Source organism: Panthera tigris, chromosome A1 (assembly GCF_018350195.1).
Source record: "Panthera tigris isolate Pti1 chromosome A1, P.tigris_Pti1_mat1.1, whole genome shotgun sequence".
Classification (NCBI taxonomy): Eukaryota; Metazoa; Chordata; class Mammalia; order Carnivora; family Felidae; genus Panthera; species Panthera tigris.
In genome coordinates, this window is record NC_056660.1 from 224,513,545 (window position 1) to 224,528,600 (window position 15,056).

Sequence of the window (15,056 nt, forward strand, 5' to 3'; positions counted from 1 at the left end):
GATTTGTCCGCGGGCCTCAAACTTTAGCCCACCCTGGCCTGGCTTATTCTCATCTACCCCAGTGGGGGGTCTTAACTGCAGGGCATGCCCCGCCCCCCACTTCTGTCGTCCTATTGATTCTGCTCAAGGACGTCTTGAGAATTTCCAAGTTTTGGAGAGTCTTTTGAACGGAGGCGGGGGCGGGGATTAAAAGTCGATACCTCAAAATGACTTGGCTGCTGTATTGTTTTGTTTCTTGTTTTTGTAAGAACATAGTTGGAAGAAAGTCTGTTGCATTTGTGAAACAATGTTACTTGGCCTACATTTTATTGGTAAGTGGGGAGGTAGTTTTAGTCCTTTGCGGTTTCTAGAGCTTTGCTCGGGAGAGTCTGAGATTTTATTTTCTCTTGGGCCGGACAAAGGTGAATGCCTTCTTTGTTCAGTTGTGTGGGGCTGTTAATAGTTTCTGGACGGAGATTAAGTAGAGCGGGTAAGCCACTTTGCATTGTCTTAGCCTATACTGGCGCTTGGGCTGATTTGCGGAAAATTGCCCTTTCACCTTGGTTTGCACCTGCCTTAGGGGAGTCGGTCCAGTTCATCGCCCACGGGAGGCCTGCTTCCTTTGTCAACAACCCCCTACCCCAAGTGCAGGTTCCGGGTATACATCCCCGGATGAGTCCTTATGGCATCAAGCTTAAGGTTTCTATTTAAACTTTGTCCCCCTTGGACTGCAAGCTTCTAGAAGTAATCTTAGGACTGTGACTCTGGCCCCCCATCATTGTTGCTCACTCAGAGGGTGGCCCCTTCTCTTCGTGGGGAATTTCTGGTTACGCGCTCACCTTCATTGTCGGGTTAGCTGGTTTAATCCCCACAGTGACCTGGGAGCTGGGTTCCTCTTCTGTCGAGGAGGAAATGGAAAGCCACAGAGGTTTAATTTTTTGCAAGCCATGTGGCCAAGATGCAGGAAAGCCAGGATTCCCATTGAAGCAGTTGGACCCCCCTGGATTGAGCCATTGTTGGAAACCACCAAACTCCAGCCCAACCATGAGAAAAACCCCCAACCAAGGAATATTCTACAAAATACCTGACATGCACTCCCCAAAACTGTCAAGGCCATTAAACGGGGGAAAGAACGCGAGCAGGGGAGGGGCAGAGAGAGAATGAGACACAGAATCTGAAGCAGGCTCCAGGCTCTGAGCTGTCAGCACAAAGCCTGAGGCGGGGCCCGAACCCACGGACCACGGGATCATGACCTGAGCTGAAGTTGGACGCTTAACCAACTGAGTCACCGAGGCGCCCCAGAATTGATTTAAAACAACAGTTAAAACCACACATCCCATTCCATTCCACAACTTGTCTGGCTTGTCACACTGTAGGTGCCCTGGTGTCCTCATGCCTCGCTGGTCCTCACGGTCAGGTGCACAGGCCCACGTCCTTGGAAGAGCATCTCCTTCAACTTGTCCTGAATTACCAGTGGCATTGCCGTTGGGTTGTTAGACATGCTGCCTTGTTGTTGTTGAGAGAGAGAGAGAGAGAGAGAGAGAGAGAGAGAGAGAGAGAAAGAGAAAGAGAGAGAATCTCAAGCATGCTTCCCGCCCAGAGCAGAGCCTGAACCAGGGCTCAATCTCACAACCCTGAGATCATGACCTGAGCTGAAATCAAGAGTCAGATTCTTAAGCGACTGAGCCACCTAGGCACCCCATGCTACCTTTCTTAGTAAGTGTCACTCTGTTCCCAGATCTCTGTGGAACCCAAGAAGATATTGAATATGGAGAGAAATGAAAATGCCTTTGGTATAGGAGAGAAATAATTTTATTTAGAGAAAGTCTCAGTATATAGCAAGCAGCACAGATACAGGCACTTACGTGATTTAAAAATGTTTCTGTCGGGGCGCCTGGGTGGCTCAGTCGGTTAAGCGGCCGACTTCAGCTCAGGTCACGATCTCACGGTCCGTGAGTTCGAGCCCCGCGTCGGGCTCTGTGCTGATAGCTCAGAGCCTGGAGCCTGCTTCTGATTCTGTGTCTCCCTCTCTCTCTGCCCCTCCCCCGTTCATGCTGTGTCTCTCTCTATCTCAAAAATAAATAAATGTTAAAAAAAAAATTAAAAAAAAAATAAAACAAATAAAAATAAAAATGTTTCTGTCCTCTTCAGCCCCCACCCTCATCACTCTCCTGGTGGGTGTAGTTTGTATTGATAAGTTATTTTTATTCTCTTCTAATTAAAAAAAAATTTTTTTAATGTTTATTTTTAAGAGAGAGAGAACGTACATGGGGGAGGGGCAGAGAGAAAGAGAGAGGGAGACACAGAATCTGAAGCAGGCTCCAGGCTCTGAGCTGTCAGCACAGAGCCCGATGCAGGGCTTGAACTCAGGAACGGTGAGGTCATGACCTAGACCGAAGCTGGATGCTTAACCAGCTGAGTCACCCAGGCACCCCTTGATAAGTTATTTTTAAGTCTTTTGCAGCTGAAAAGCATCCGAAGTTGTAATTTTGGAGAAAAGGTTGGTTTACATGGTTAAACTAGGCCTGCACGTTCTTAGATTCTCTAGCAAGGCTTTCCAAAGCCAGTTGTTAAAGCAATAGGATGGCTGAAAGCCATCCTAGATGTGACCCGAAGGTGCCTGCAAGGCCCCAGATGTAGGTGCTGCCACGATGGGTCAAAGAGCCCCATGGCTTTGGAGCGTTTCTGTAAGCCATGTCAAGGCCATCTCGTGTCCTCTCGTGCCCTGTGTAACAGACAAGCTGGATGGTCCCCCAGCTAATTCACGTCTGAGTCCACACCTTCTAGGGAGCGTCCAGTGGGGTTTCTCAGACTTTCTACTGAAACCCTCTGCGGTCCATCATCTCTGTGAACAGCACTGTTCTAGCAGATGGTGCGTGCATTTGCTGGGCACTGAGCAGAGCACTCGGGTAGGGTTTTCGATTGAGAGTGAATTAATTAATTCTTCATCCTCCCTGAGGATGTCCAGCCCTGTTCCAGGTGCTGGAGATTCAACAGCAAGTAAAAACCAACCCATTCCTGCCTCCTGTTCATACTCATGACCTAAATCCTGTCCTACCTCAAACAGTCAAAGCACTGAAATGACTATGGTTTTGATGTTCTGGGGAAAGCATATAAAAACCGGTTGTGGTCATCTGCGTAAGTTTCTTGTTGAGTGAATTGCCTTCTGGATGTCTCCCGAAAGTCGTGACATTCATGCGTTTACAAAGATGGCAACTGATACCTCTCTGTGAAAGCTACTCAATGAAAAGCAGTTGTAAACCGAAAAGGCTTTCTTGACGTATGTATGGGGTAAGGGAGGCCGGGGGTGTGGATGGCCGTGGGGTAGTTGGATCCAGGGAGGGAATGAAGTCAGAAGTGATTCCGCCTGGATTTCTGGTTGGCCTTTCTTCCTCTCCTCTTTGATTTGCAACGTAATTCCCATTTCCTAAAATCCACCTTCTGAAGCACACAATTCAGTGGTTTTTAGCATATTCACTAATTACTCGCACAAGTATGGTAGTATATATTAATACTAGCATATACGAATACTTGCACAGCCGTCACTGCTGATTCCAGAAGGTTTTCACCACCCACAAAAATAAAACAAACCCCCAAACCCCCACATGTATTAGCTATCCCTCCCCAATCCCCGTTGCTACCTTCACCCAGCCTTAGGCAGCCAGCCGCCTGCTTTCGACGTCCATGGATTTATCTTCGGGACATTTCACAGAAATGGAATCAGGCAACGTGTGGTCCCTTGTGGCTTCTTCCCCTTGCCACGATGTTTTCAGGCCTCATCCATGTTGTAATGTGATCCTTTGCATCACTGAACGATCTTCCATTGAATGGATGGGGCACACATTGAAAAATCTATTGGGGCGCCTGGGTGGCTCAGTCGGTTGAGCGTCCGACTTCGGCTCAGGTCACGATCTCGCGGTCCGTGGGTTCGCGCCCTGCGTCAGGCTCTGTGCTGACCGCTCAGAGCCTGGAGCCTATTTCAGATTCTGTGTCTCCCTCTCTCTCTGCCCCTCCCCCGTTCATGCTCTGTGTCTCTCTGTCTCAAAAATAAATAAACATTAAAAAAAAAATCTATTCATCAGTTGATGGACTATGAGGGTTATTTCCACTTGGGGGCTATCGTGAATAAGGCCACTGTGGACACTCGTATACAGGTTTTGATGTGTGCACGTATATTTTCATTTTGCTTGGTTATATGCCTCAAGAGTGGGATTCTTGGGTCATATGGAAGCATTATGTTTACCCTTTGGAGGAACTGCCAGTCTGTTTTCCAGAGCAATTGTGCCATTATGCCTTTTGACCAACAGTGTATGTGGGTTCTAGTTTCTCTGAATTCTTGCCAATATATAATCTGCCTTTTCGATTGAGATTATTTAAAAAACAATTTTGGGGGGGGAGCCTGGGGGGCTCAGTCGGTTAAGCATCCGACTTCAGCTCAGGTCAGGATTTCACAGTCCGTGAGTTCGAGCCCCGTGTCGGGCTCTGTGCTGACAGTTCAGAGCCTGGAGCCTGCTTCCAATTCTGTGTCTCCCTTTCCCTGACCCTCTCCCATTCATGCTCTGTCTCTCTCTGTCTCAAAAATAAATAAACATTAAAAAAAGTTAAAAAAAATGTTAATGTTTATTTTTGAGAGAGAGAGAGTGAGAGCCTGGATGCTTGTAAGCCAGCGAGAGCATAAGAGGGGGAGGGGCAGAAAGAGAGGGAGACACAGAATCCGAAGCAGGTCCAGGCTCTGAGCTGTCAGCACAGAGCCCGATGCGGGGCTCGAACTCACGGACCGCGAGATCGTGACCTGAGCTGAAGTCGGATGCTCAACCGACCGAGCCACCCAGGCGCCCCGATTAGATTCTTTTTTTAAGCACCTCTTAATTCAGGAAGTATGATTGTATGAAAAATAACTTTTTTGAAATTTAATAAAATTCTGCAAAGGAATCACTGTGTATGCCGCAGAAGTGAGAGATAGCTGTTTTAAGTTTATTTATTCCCTACTGTGTTCTTGGTTTATTTGTTTTTAGGAAATGCTGGCAAAGTCCTGTTCCAAGTAAGTTGGAGGGGTTTTCTTCCCCCTAAAAATAGATAGCAGCCAGGACAGGATTTCATTAAGATGATCCTATCAGTTTTTATCTGTAGGGTTTTTTTTTTTTTTTTTAATTATTCTGGTCAAGATTAGGAAAGGGCCATAAACTCTAGGGAATAAGTGGTAAAGGATGTCTGGTATTCCATTCCATGAAGAATACAAGCGTCTTGTGATGGTCTCTTATTACCCCTCCTGTTCTGTATCTCCTCCTGTTTCCACTGGAAGGAAGAATGAAATTCAGTTTTAAGTCCCTTAGGGAGGATTTCTCAGTAGTGTTTGAGAGTTCTTAGCACCAGAACAGTTTTCTGCATTTTATAAAATCTACGTGTCCTTTCTTCCATTGGCTACTTTGTCTCTCTTGTCTTGGTCTCCTTGTAATTATTATTTCCTTTGGAAGAGAGTCGATGGGGAAGGTATTAGAAAAGGAAAACTCTCTCTTGGATACGTTGTAAGCTCTTGAGGGCAGCAGCGATTTTGTTTCTGCTGAACCTTTCATGGTGCCTGGTACATGATAGGGGCCTCAAAAGATGTTTATAGGATGAATGGACTTGTGGGTGGGTGGATGGATGGATGGCCTTATGGATTAAGTGACTTATAGATGGATGAATAAATTTCAGGTGTATTAACTGCTTAGCGCTGGTTTGTTTTCTTTGAAACGTGTGTTGGCTGTGTGGTAAACGATTAACTAATAGATGGACTAGTTTGATTTTTGTTCCTTGGATTCTCAGTGTTTGAGATTAGCTTGGCAACTTGCAGATGTCTCATTACCCTCAGATTTAAATGGTTTCTGAGATAATTTCGAGTCGCTGTAGTTTAAAAGAGCAACCGAAAAGCCATTTTAAGGGGGTGCCTGGCTGGCTCAGTCACTAGAGCGTGCAACTCTTAATCCTCAGGGTCATGAATTCTGTCCACGTGTTGAGTATGAGAGATTGCTTAAAAAATAAAATCTTGGGGCACCTGGGTGGCTCAGTTGGGTAAGCGTCCGACTTCGGCTCAGTTCATGATCTCACTGTTCGTGAGTTCGAGCCCCGTGTCAGGCTCTGTGCTGACAGCTCGGATCCTGGAGCCTGCTTGGGATTCTGTGTCTCCCTCTCTCTCTCTGCCCCTCCTTCTCTCTCTCTCTCTCTCTCTCTCTCTCTCTCTCTCTCTCAAAAATATTTAAAAAAATTTTTTTAAATCAAATTAAATCTGGGCGCCTGGGTGGCTCAGTCGGTTGGGTGTCTGACTTCAGCTCAGGTCATGATCTCACAGTCTGTGAATTCGAGCCCCACGTCGGGCTCTGTGCTGACAGCTCGGAGCCTGGAGCCTGCTTTGGATGCTGTGTCTCCCTCTGTCTCTGCCCCTCCCCTGCTCATGCTCTATCTCAAAAATAAATAAAAACATTAAAAAAAATTAAATGAAATTAAAAATTTTTTTAACGTTTTTATTTATTTTTGAGACAGAGAGAGACAGAGCATGAACGAGGGAGAGGCAGAGAGAGAGGGAGACACAGAATCGGAAGCAGGCTCCAGGCTCTGAGCCATCAGCCCAGAGCCCGACGCGGGGCTCGAACTCACGGACTGCGAGATCGTGACCTGAGCCGAAGTCGGACGCTTAACCGACTGAGCCACCCAGGCGCCCCAAATTTAATTAAAAAAAAAGCCATCTTAAGGAATTGTAAAGAAGGTAGAAAAAAAATAGAATATAAAATCAGGGCTGAATCGGTTGGCAAGGTCGGAACCCTGTAACCGTGGAATAAACTCTTGATAGCATCGCATGTTCATAATTGAGGCATCTTGCTCTTCAGCACCATTTGTTCGGTTTTGACTTTGAATCGAGAGTGGGGGGATACCAATGAGCCTTTGTACCTGTATCTGGGGAAGAGTGAGCAAAGGTTAGTTTTTTTCTGGACGGTTTTCTTCTTTTCCTTGCTTTTTACCTCCTGTCATTTGTGTACTTTTCATGTGATCCTCTGCAAGGAAGCTGCCTTCCAGGTAGCCGATGGTGGTAACAGAGTTTGACCCTCTGGGCAGGACAACAGGAAAAAATGTGAGTGCCTCATGATTCTTGGCAGGTGGGGGCATGGGATCCTATCTAAAGACATGGGACGGATTGTCTGTGAACTTTGCATCACGAATGCACACGTTCCTCTCTTTGCAGCCATACTGTTAAAGATGTGTTTGAGTTGTTTGAGACACTACATGTCTGCCTATGGGTCTTAGGCCCATAGGTGAGGCCAGGAAATGATGTTAATAACGACGTGGATGATGTAGCTGAAAGTTACAAGTATAATGTACATACACGTAGCTGGCATACATTTCTTATAAAAATATACAGTACTTCAGCAATATCCTCAACGAGTTGGGTCGGCCTGTCTGTGGAGTTACTTAACCCTTGTGGCAAAATCTTAGGGTTCGGGGGGACGGGGGTGGATTGTGTCTCTGAGTCTGAAGCAGAACGTCAGCAACACGTTTTCCTCTGGAATCCAGTGGCCCATCAGCTCTGGTGGGCACACGATGGTTGTCGGGGTTGCCCAGATGGAAAACGAAAGGCGTCGCCATTCCACAGCCAGCGGTAAAGTGGGACAGACTTGGGGTCCTCAGGCCACACGTTTCCATCATCACGGGCTGTATGCTCACCGTTTCTCTCTTGAGCCCCCCCTTGATTCCCTGGCCCTCCTCAGCAGCCGGTGCAGGGTGGAGCACTGGCCTCGGCCCCTGGTTGAATTCTGCGTCCTTTGGGACATGAGCCTAATGCCACCCGGGTTCCGCTTAGAGCCTGGTTGCGGCGAGCCTCTTCGGAATCTGGTACGGTTGCTCAGAAATGATTGCCAGCCTCAGGTCCGAGCCCCTGCAGTCACGAGGGGAGGCAATGAGCCCGAGATCACTAAGCCCGTGGGCCCCACACTGTGTGTGCTGTGTGGCCAGGGCGTGGGGAGACCGCCCGCCGCTGCGGGGATGCTAGGACACCGTGGTCTCCCCGGCCTCTCCACCGCATTTCCAGGCCCCCTCCTGAGCCACCTCTGGAGGGGAGACGGCATAGACTTCACCTTCCCCGTGTGTTTCTAATCTGCGGGCTCTGCCCCCTCTGCTGTGTCCGTGCCGCGTTTCCCACACTCATTTTGTACACGGGCTTTTGCTCCTCTCTTCATTCTTGTCGGCACCGTCTCCAAGCTTTCTGGCAAGTTTTGTGTTGGGGTTTGACCTCTTTCCTTATGTCTGTCCGGCACTTGGCAGGCTCTCACCGCCCCCTCCCTTCTGTACGCACCTGCTCTAATGTCACCAGAAATTAGATCTGTCCCAGGTCTGTTGCATCTGGGGCTGATCCTACTCTGGGAGGTGGTGGAAATTCTTAGAATGTAGACAATGGAGTCTGCTTTCAATTAGGTCACGGACGATGAGTGGTTTTTAAAAACTCTAATTTGGCTGTGGCTCCAGAACTTTGTATGACTCTGGCTTGGTGGTTTCCAGCTAAGACAGTCCCCTCACCCCCTAGAAGTAATTACCTCGACCAAAATGTCGCGAGTGCCGAGTTGAGGAGCTCGCATTAGCATTTGGTGTGTTATAAAAGCCATGTGTCTTTTAAGGTGGATTGGAATAGAAGGATTAAAAAAAATATGTTGAAGAGTTGTTTCTACTTCCAGTGGAGAAACCATTGACTGTAAAACAGGAGGGATTTCGTTCATATGTGAAATCTAACCCCCACCCCACCCCCCAAAAAAACAACATAGATACAGAGGGGTGTTCAATGGTTTGTGGGGGCAGTGGGGGGAGATGGGAGAAGTAGGTAAAGGAGGTCAAAAGGGGGGCGCCTGGGTGGCTCAGTTGGTTGGGCGTCCGACTTCGGCTCAGGTCATGATCTCACGGTCCGTGAGTTCGAGCCCCGCGTCGGGCTCTGTGCTGACCGCTCAGAGCCTGGAGCCCGTTTCAGATTCTGTGTCTCCCTCTCTCTCTGATCCTCCCCTGTTCATGCTCTGTCTCTCTCTGTCTCAAAAATAAATAAACGTTAAAAAAAAAAATTAAAAAAAAAAAAAAAAAAAAGGAGGTCAAAAGGTACAAACTTCTAGTTAGAGTTAAGTCCTAGGAATGTAACGTACAGCATGGCGACCGTAGTTAATAATACCGTATTGTATATTTGAAAGTTCCTAAGAAAGGAGATTTTCCAAGTTCTCATCACACAAAAAGATTGCAACCATGTATGCCGATGGACATTAACTAGACTTACTGTGTTTATCATTTCATAATATATGCAAATATTGAATCACATACACCTGACGCTAATGTCACATGTCAAATATATCTCCATTTAAAAAAATGGAGAAAAAGTGCCATTTAAGTCCTTGATACTATGATATGTTATCTACATCCAGTTTCTGGAATTCAGTATCGTCAGGAGCAGGGTCCCCTGGCCCCTGCCCTGCCCCCGACTTCGACATTAGACACCTTAGAAGATGCCAGGTTAGAGGGGCACCCAGGTGGCTCAGTCGGTCAAGCATCCGACTCTTGGTTTTTGGCTCAGGTCATGATCCCTGGGTCGTGGGATCAAGCCCCTCGTCAGGGACTGTGCTGGGTGTGGAGCCTGCTTAAGATTCTCTCTCCCCCACCCCCACCCCCCCCCACCCCTCCCCTACTCGTGCTCCTCTCATTCAAAAAAAAAAAAATCATTGCAGGCAAAAGAGCAGAACTTTCCTTTGGCTGCTGCATTTACTACAGATTTAAATAGCCATATTAATGTAGCCGTTACAAAATTATTTGTCCCCTTTGTCTTTAAAAAAAATATCAAATTTCCAAGCACATTGTGATTTTATGGTGTAGGTTCTTAGAGAATCCTGAAGTGTAGCACTTGACACAGTCCAAGTAAGCGCTTACAAGAGAAAAGTAGGTGTGGTGCTCTGTTCTGGGTCTAAGGTTCAGTTGTGTGTTTGGGTAAAGAATGTTCTCTTTTCTGTGAATCTGTAATTAGAACATGCCACACAGCATGGTATTTAAAGCCCATCATCATTATCTCTTTTTAGGGTTGTTTCCCTACCTTATTTTTAAACTTAAGTGTTTTCAGAGTTCAGAAGAGAAAATCATTTTTAAAACCAGAAGAGAAATGCGGTAGTTTTGAAAAGGGTAACAGTAGGTTGAAATCTGTGCTGGCGATTTTATCTTCTTTAGCTTAAAGTAGGGATCAGCAAACTGTGTGTGTGTCAAGGGCCAGGAGGTAACAATTCCAGGCGACTTCGCGTGGCCACGGTCAGGGGGAAAAGCCGGATAAAGTTCCTTGCCCAGGGAGGAGGCACTCCAGGTCGGCAGTTGGCGGGAGATTAAGAATTATCTTCTAGGGTGAGGGGCTAATACCTGAGCACCATGAGACAACGATACACTCTACCCCAGTCTTCTCTTTCGTTTGGGCAAGTCTCCAGTGTGGCCACTTAGCCCCCTTGTTGACATTAGTAGAGAGCAGGGACTTGAATTCAACACAAATCTTAAGAGTTTTCACTCAGCCCTTACCCTGAATCTTTATGGGTGTGTGTGTGTGTGTGTGTGTGTGTGTGTGTGTGTGTGTGTGTGCATGTGTATGTATGTTTCTTGGTCTCTCATTGCCCAATTATAGAGACACGATTAGGTTTTTCCCATTATAGAATGCTTAAGAATGTGCATGTACAATTGGGAAGTATATAGGTTTGGAAATTAACTTTTCCTAATGATTTGAAATCACCAAGATTTAATTGCAGACAATAAAAATTCACCAATGACATGTCCACATTTGAAGGAGCTGTGGTATATCTATACAGCTGCAAGGTTATCCACACGATCCAGCTTTCTAATTGTTCCGTCACCCCCGGGCTCCCTTTTCCCACGTTCATGGTCAGTGTCCCTCCCACAATTAGCTCCGGGCAGCTTTTCCTTTGCTTTCTGTGTCCATGGATTTGCCTTTTCCAGAAATGCCATATAAATGAAACCGTACACTATGAACTGTTTTGTGTGTGGCTTTTTTCACTTAGCATAATGTTTCTGAGATCCGTCCTTATTGATTATTCTGTCAGTGGCTTGCTGTTTTGTTTTGTTTATTACTGAAGAGTTCCATTGCATGGATTTATTACATTTTATTTGTCTCTATACCAGTTGATAGTCATTTGAATGATTTCTAGTATTTGGCCATTAAAAATGCTGCTGCAAATATTTGCATGCACGACTTTTAAAACATTTCTTTCAAGGAGGTAGATCTCTAGGGTGAATTGTTGAAACCTGGGGTAAGATTGTGGTTAGTTTTTTTTTTTTAAGTTTTATTTATTTTTGAGAGAGAGAGAGAGAGAGAGGCAGACGAGGATCTGAAGCAGGCTCCACACCGTCAGCACAGAGCCCGATGCGGGTCTCACGCTCAGAAACTGCGAGATCGTGACCTGACCCAATGTCGACGCTTAACTGCCTGAGCCACCCAGGTGTGCCCCAAGATCGTGTTTAGCTTTTTAAGAAACTTCCAAACCGTTTTCTAAATGGGGGTACCACACATCCTCACTAACACCGATAGTATTTTTTTTAATCCTATCCAGGAAATCGTTTGCTGGTGATGGAAAATGGAACCCCTAGGAACCTCACTTTTGAAGAAGGGATGGTATTACTTGCCTCGTTATCTTACAGGATTGCTCTAGATCAAAGGAGATGGGAACTTTTGAGCAAGTGCTTTGTATGGTAAAAAAATGTTACCGGTGATTGATTATGCGCAGGAAAATTTTTAGCTATTAAACTTGACACATATCCGTCTCAGAGATCAGGATGGAAACTTGTCCAAGTTTTAATAAAATGTGTATGTTATGATCAGACTTTTAAAGACAGTTTTAAACTCCAATTGTGAGCTTTCTCCATATGCTAGGTTGCCATATTGTACATTATCAGCCTTATTTAACAATGACAGGATATAATGACTTGCATATGGTGGGCAAATTTCTCTTCCCCACTCCCAACTTGGATGGTCTGGTAAATGTCTGCTTGTGACTTCATCTTTAAATGCCTGTGGGTGGCCTCTTTACTGGACCTGGGCATATGTGTTCTATTCGAATAGAATGGAAGCAGAACATTCGGGGGCTCAGAGAAACCACCAAGAACAATCTATGGAAAAATACCTACTTTGGTTTTGCTTTGCAGGTCTGATTTCATGAACATTGCCGGTGTAAGCTTTTCCAAGGAACAAAGGGAACGTTTTACATGCATTTCCCTTCCTACCTGTGGCAGACAGCTGCTGTCTATAGGTCTAGTAGAACTGGCCGTGAGCTTCCGATTGGTAGTCTGGGCGGATTTCCTAGAACTTGCTTATGAGCAGCTCTTCACACCTGTTGAAAAAGACCTTTGGACTAAGGAAGGTGAACTGTGTGTTTGATCATGTAGGACTGTGTCAACAGAGGGCTTTATGGTACCTTCACCTGAGAAGGTAGGAGGGACCACCGCAGCCAGTGAAAGAGTCTGCGTGCCGTATAGCCTCTGGAAGTCGGGAGGTTTGTGTTCATCCTTGTGACAATTTATAGGAGTTCGGCAATGTCTCGTGACGAAATCTCTGATTCGTACCAAACAGACAATTTTTAAAAATAATTGTTTTTAATCTTTATTTTTGAGAGGGACAGAGGGTGAGAAGGGGAGGAACAGAGAGAGAGAGACACACACGTGCGCGCGCGCGCGCGCACACACACACACACACACACACACACACACACACACACAAAATCGGAAGCAGGCTCCAGGCTCTGAGCTGTCAGCACAGAGCCTGACACGGGGCTCGAACTCACTAACTGTGAGATCATGACCTGAGCTGAAGTCGGATGCTTGAACAACTGAGCCAGCCGCCCCTGACAGACAATTTTAATAATCGGGCAGCACATGAAATCCATTTTGATGTAAGAAAAAAAAAAATAGTGCAGGTGACAGTTCTAGCAAGCAATGCTTTTGGACTTAGGACTTGGAGGGTGGAGGAACGACTGTGGTTTATGATTTCATGATTGTACCTAATGAGTAAAAGTTCTCACTTTATAGAACTCTGAAAGTTTCCATTTGAATGCGTGTGTGTGTGTGTGTGTGTGTGTGTGTGTGTGTAGGTATCTCAGAGCTTTAAAATGTTGCAGTCTCTGATGTGTAAATTAAATGGGATAAAGACGGGGCGCCTGGGTGCTCAGTCAGTTAACCGTATGACTCATGATCTCAGCTCAGGTCTTGATCTCAGGGTTGTGAGTTCAAGCCCCATGCTGGGCGTGAAGCCTACTTTAAAAAAAAGGGGGGGGGGGACTTGGGTGGCCCAGTTGGTCGCATGTCTGGCTCTCGGTTTTGGCTCAGGTAGTGATCTCAGGGTCCTGGGATCAGGCCCTTTGGTGGTGTGACGCTTACTTGATACTCTCTCTGTCTCCCTCTGCTCCTCTCCCCAACTTGCACATGCATGCTTTCTCTTTCTCTCTAATACACACACACACACACACACACAACACACACACACACACACACACACACACATAAAATGGGGCATCTGGTTGGCTAAGTCAGTAGAGACTACAACTCTTGATCTCAGGATCGTGAGTTCAAGCCCCATGTTAGGTATAGCGATTACTTAGATAAGTAAATCTTAACAAAAATAAAAAGATGGAAACAATAGTTCAGGCACTTGGGAGTCTTTTTCTAGGTCATTACAGATGATGTGGTTTCTGTATGGAGTGATATTTGACAGGACAGTCTTAGAGGATGCCGGGAGTAAATATTCCTTTTCGAAGCAGCTGCCTGCTAATAAATCGGGAGGGACAGGCAGTTGTAAGTGTCATTTTTGGCGTTCCCTGTGTCTCAGCCCGAACCGCCAATCAGAGGTATGTGACTGACGCATGCGGAGATGGGAACTTCTCCCACTTGATGTTGTGTGTGTGCTTTTTTTTTTTTTTAAGTTTATTTATTTTAACATTTATTCACTTTTGAGAGAGTGAGACAGAGCATGAGCGGGGGAGGGGCAGAGAAAGAGGGAGGCACAGAATCCGAAGCGGGCTCCAGGCCCTGAGCAGTCAGCACAGAGCCCGACGTGGGGCTCGAACTCACAAACCGCGAGATCATAACCTGAGCCAGAGTTGGCCGCTTAACCGACTGAGCCACCCAGGCGCCCCATGATGAATTTAATTCTATATTATTTATCCCCTACCAGCTCTATCAAGAAGCCAGTTGTAGTCCCTTAAACTGCCAGCTGAATAAATTATAAGTAACATATTTTAAATATTTCACTTAACATTTGAAATCAAAGCAAATTAAGTAGACCAATAAAATGAGGTTAAAAGTTCTAGAAAAAGCTGTTCGATGTAAGTACCATTTTTTTATTACACAAAGTTTTTTTTAACGTTTATGCATTTTTGAGAGAGAGAGCGTGAGCTTGTGTGCACCAGTTGGGTAGGGGCCGAAGGGGGGCGGGGCAAAGGATCCGAAGTGGGCTCCAAGCTGACAGGAAAGAACCCGAGGTGGGGCTCAGACTCCTGAAGTGTGAGATCATGACCTGAACCAAAGTCAGATGCTTAATCGACTGAGCCACCCGGGGGGCCCTTGTATGTGCCGTTTCGAGTGATAACTTAGGTATAGCATTTCCACGTTAACGCGTTGTGTCCTAAGGGTGTGCTCGTTTACTGTCAATTTTGTTGGGATTGAGGACACTGAACTCAGTTGAAATAACTTCATGCGGTGTGAAAGGTCAGTGTTTCATTCCATCACGTGGGTGTACAGCATAGCGATAATTCTTTACAAATTGACCGGTAACCCCACCCCCCAGTGATTCCTTCAGACTTTTATCACTGGTTCTTAGAAACAAGTGGTTCTCATGTTGTGAAATCAAAGGAAGAGGACATTCATCATTGGAAAGGTAAATACTATGCTTGTTTCATTTGTCCAGTGGGGAAACAAAAGATGGAAATGGAAATAAAATCAACACCAAAAAAAAAAAAAAAAAAAGCCCCGGGGTTAACACTGGGATCTGGAAGTTGCTGTCTTGAACGCTGGAGTTCCTAGCAAACTTGTCACCTGGGGATTGG

At 46.0% G+C, this 15,056-nt stretch overlaps 1 protein-coding gene across 1 annotated transcript in view; it reads left to right on the forward strand.

Moving 5' to 3' along the window:
* Window positions 1–15,056, forward strand: part of MYO10 (myosin X) — a 228,834-nt gene that overhangs the window by 33,257 nt on the left and 180,521 nt on the right. The window lies entirely within an intron of this gene.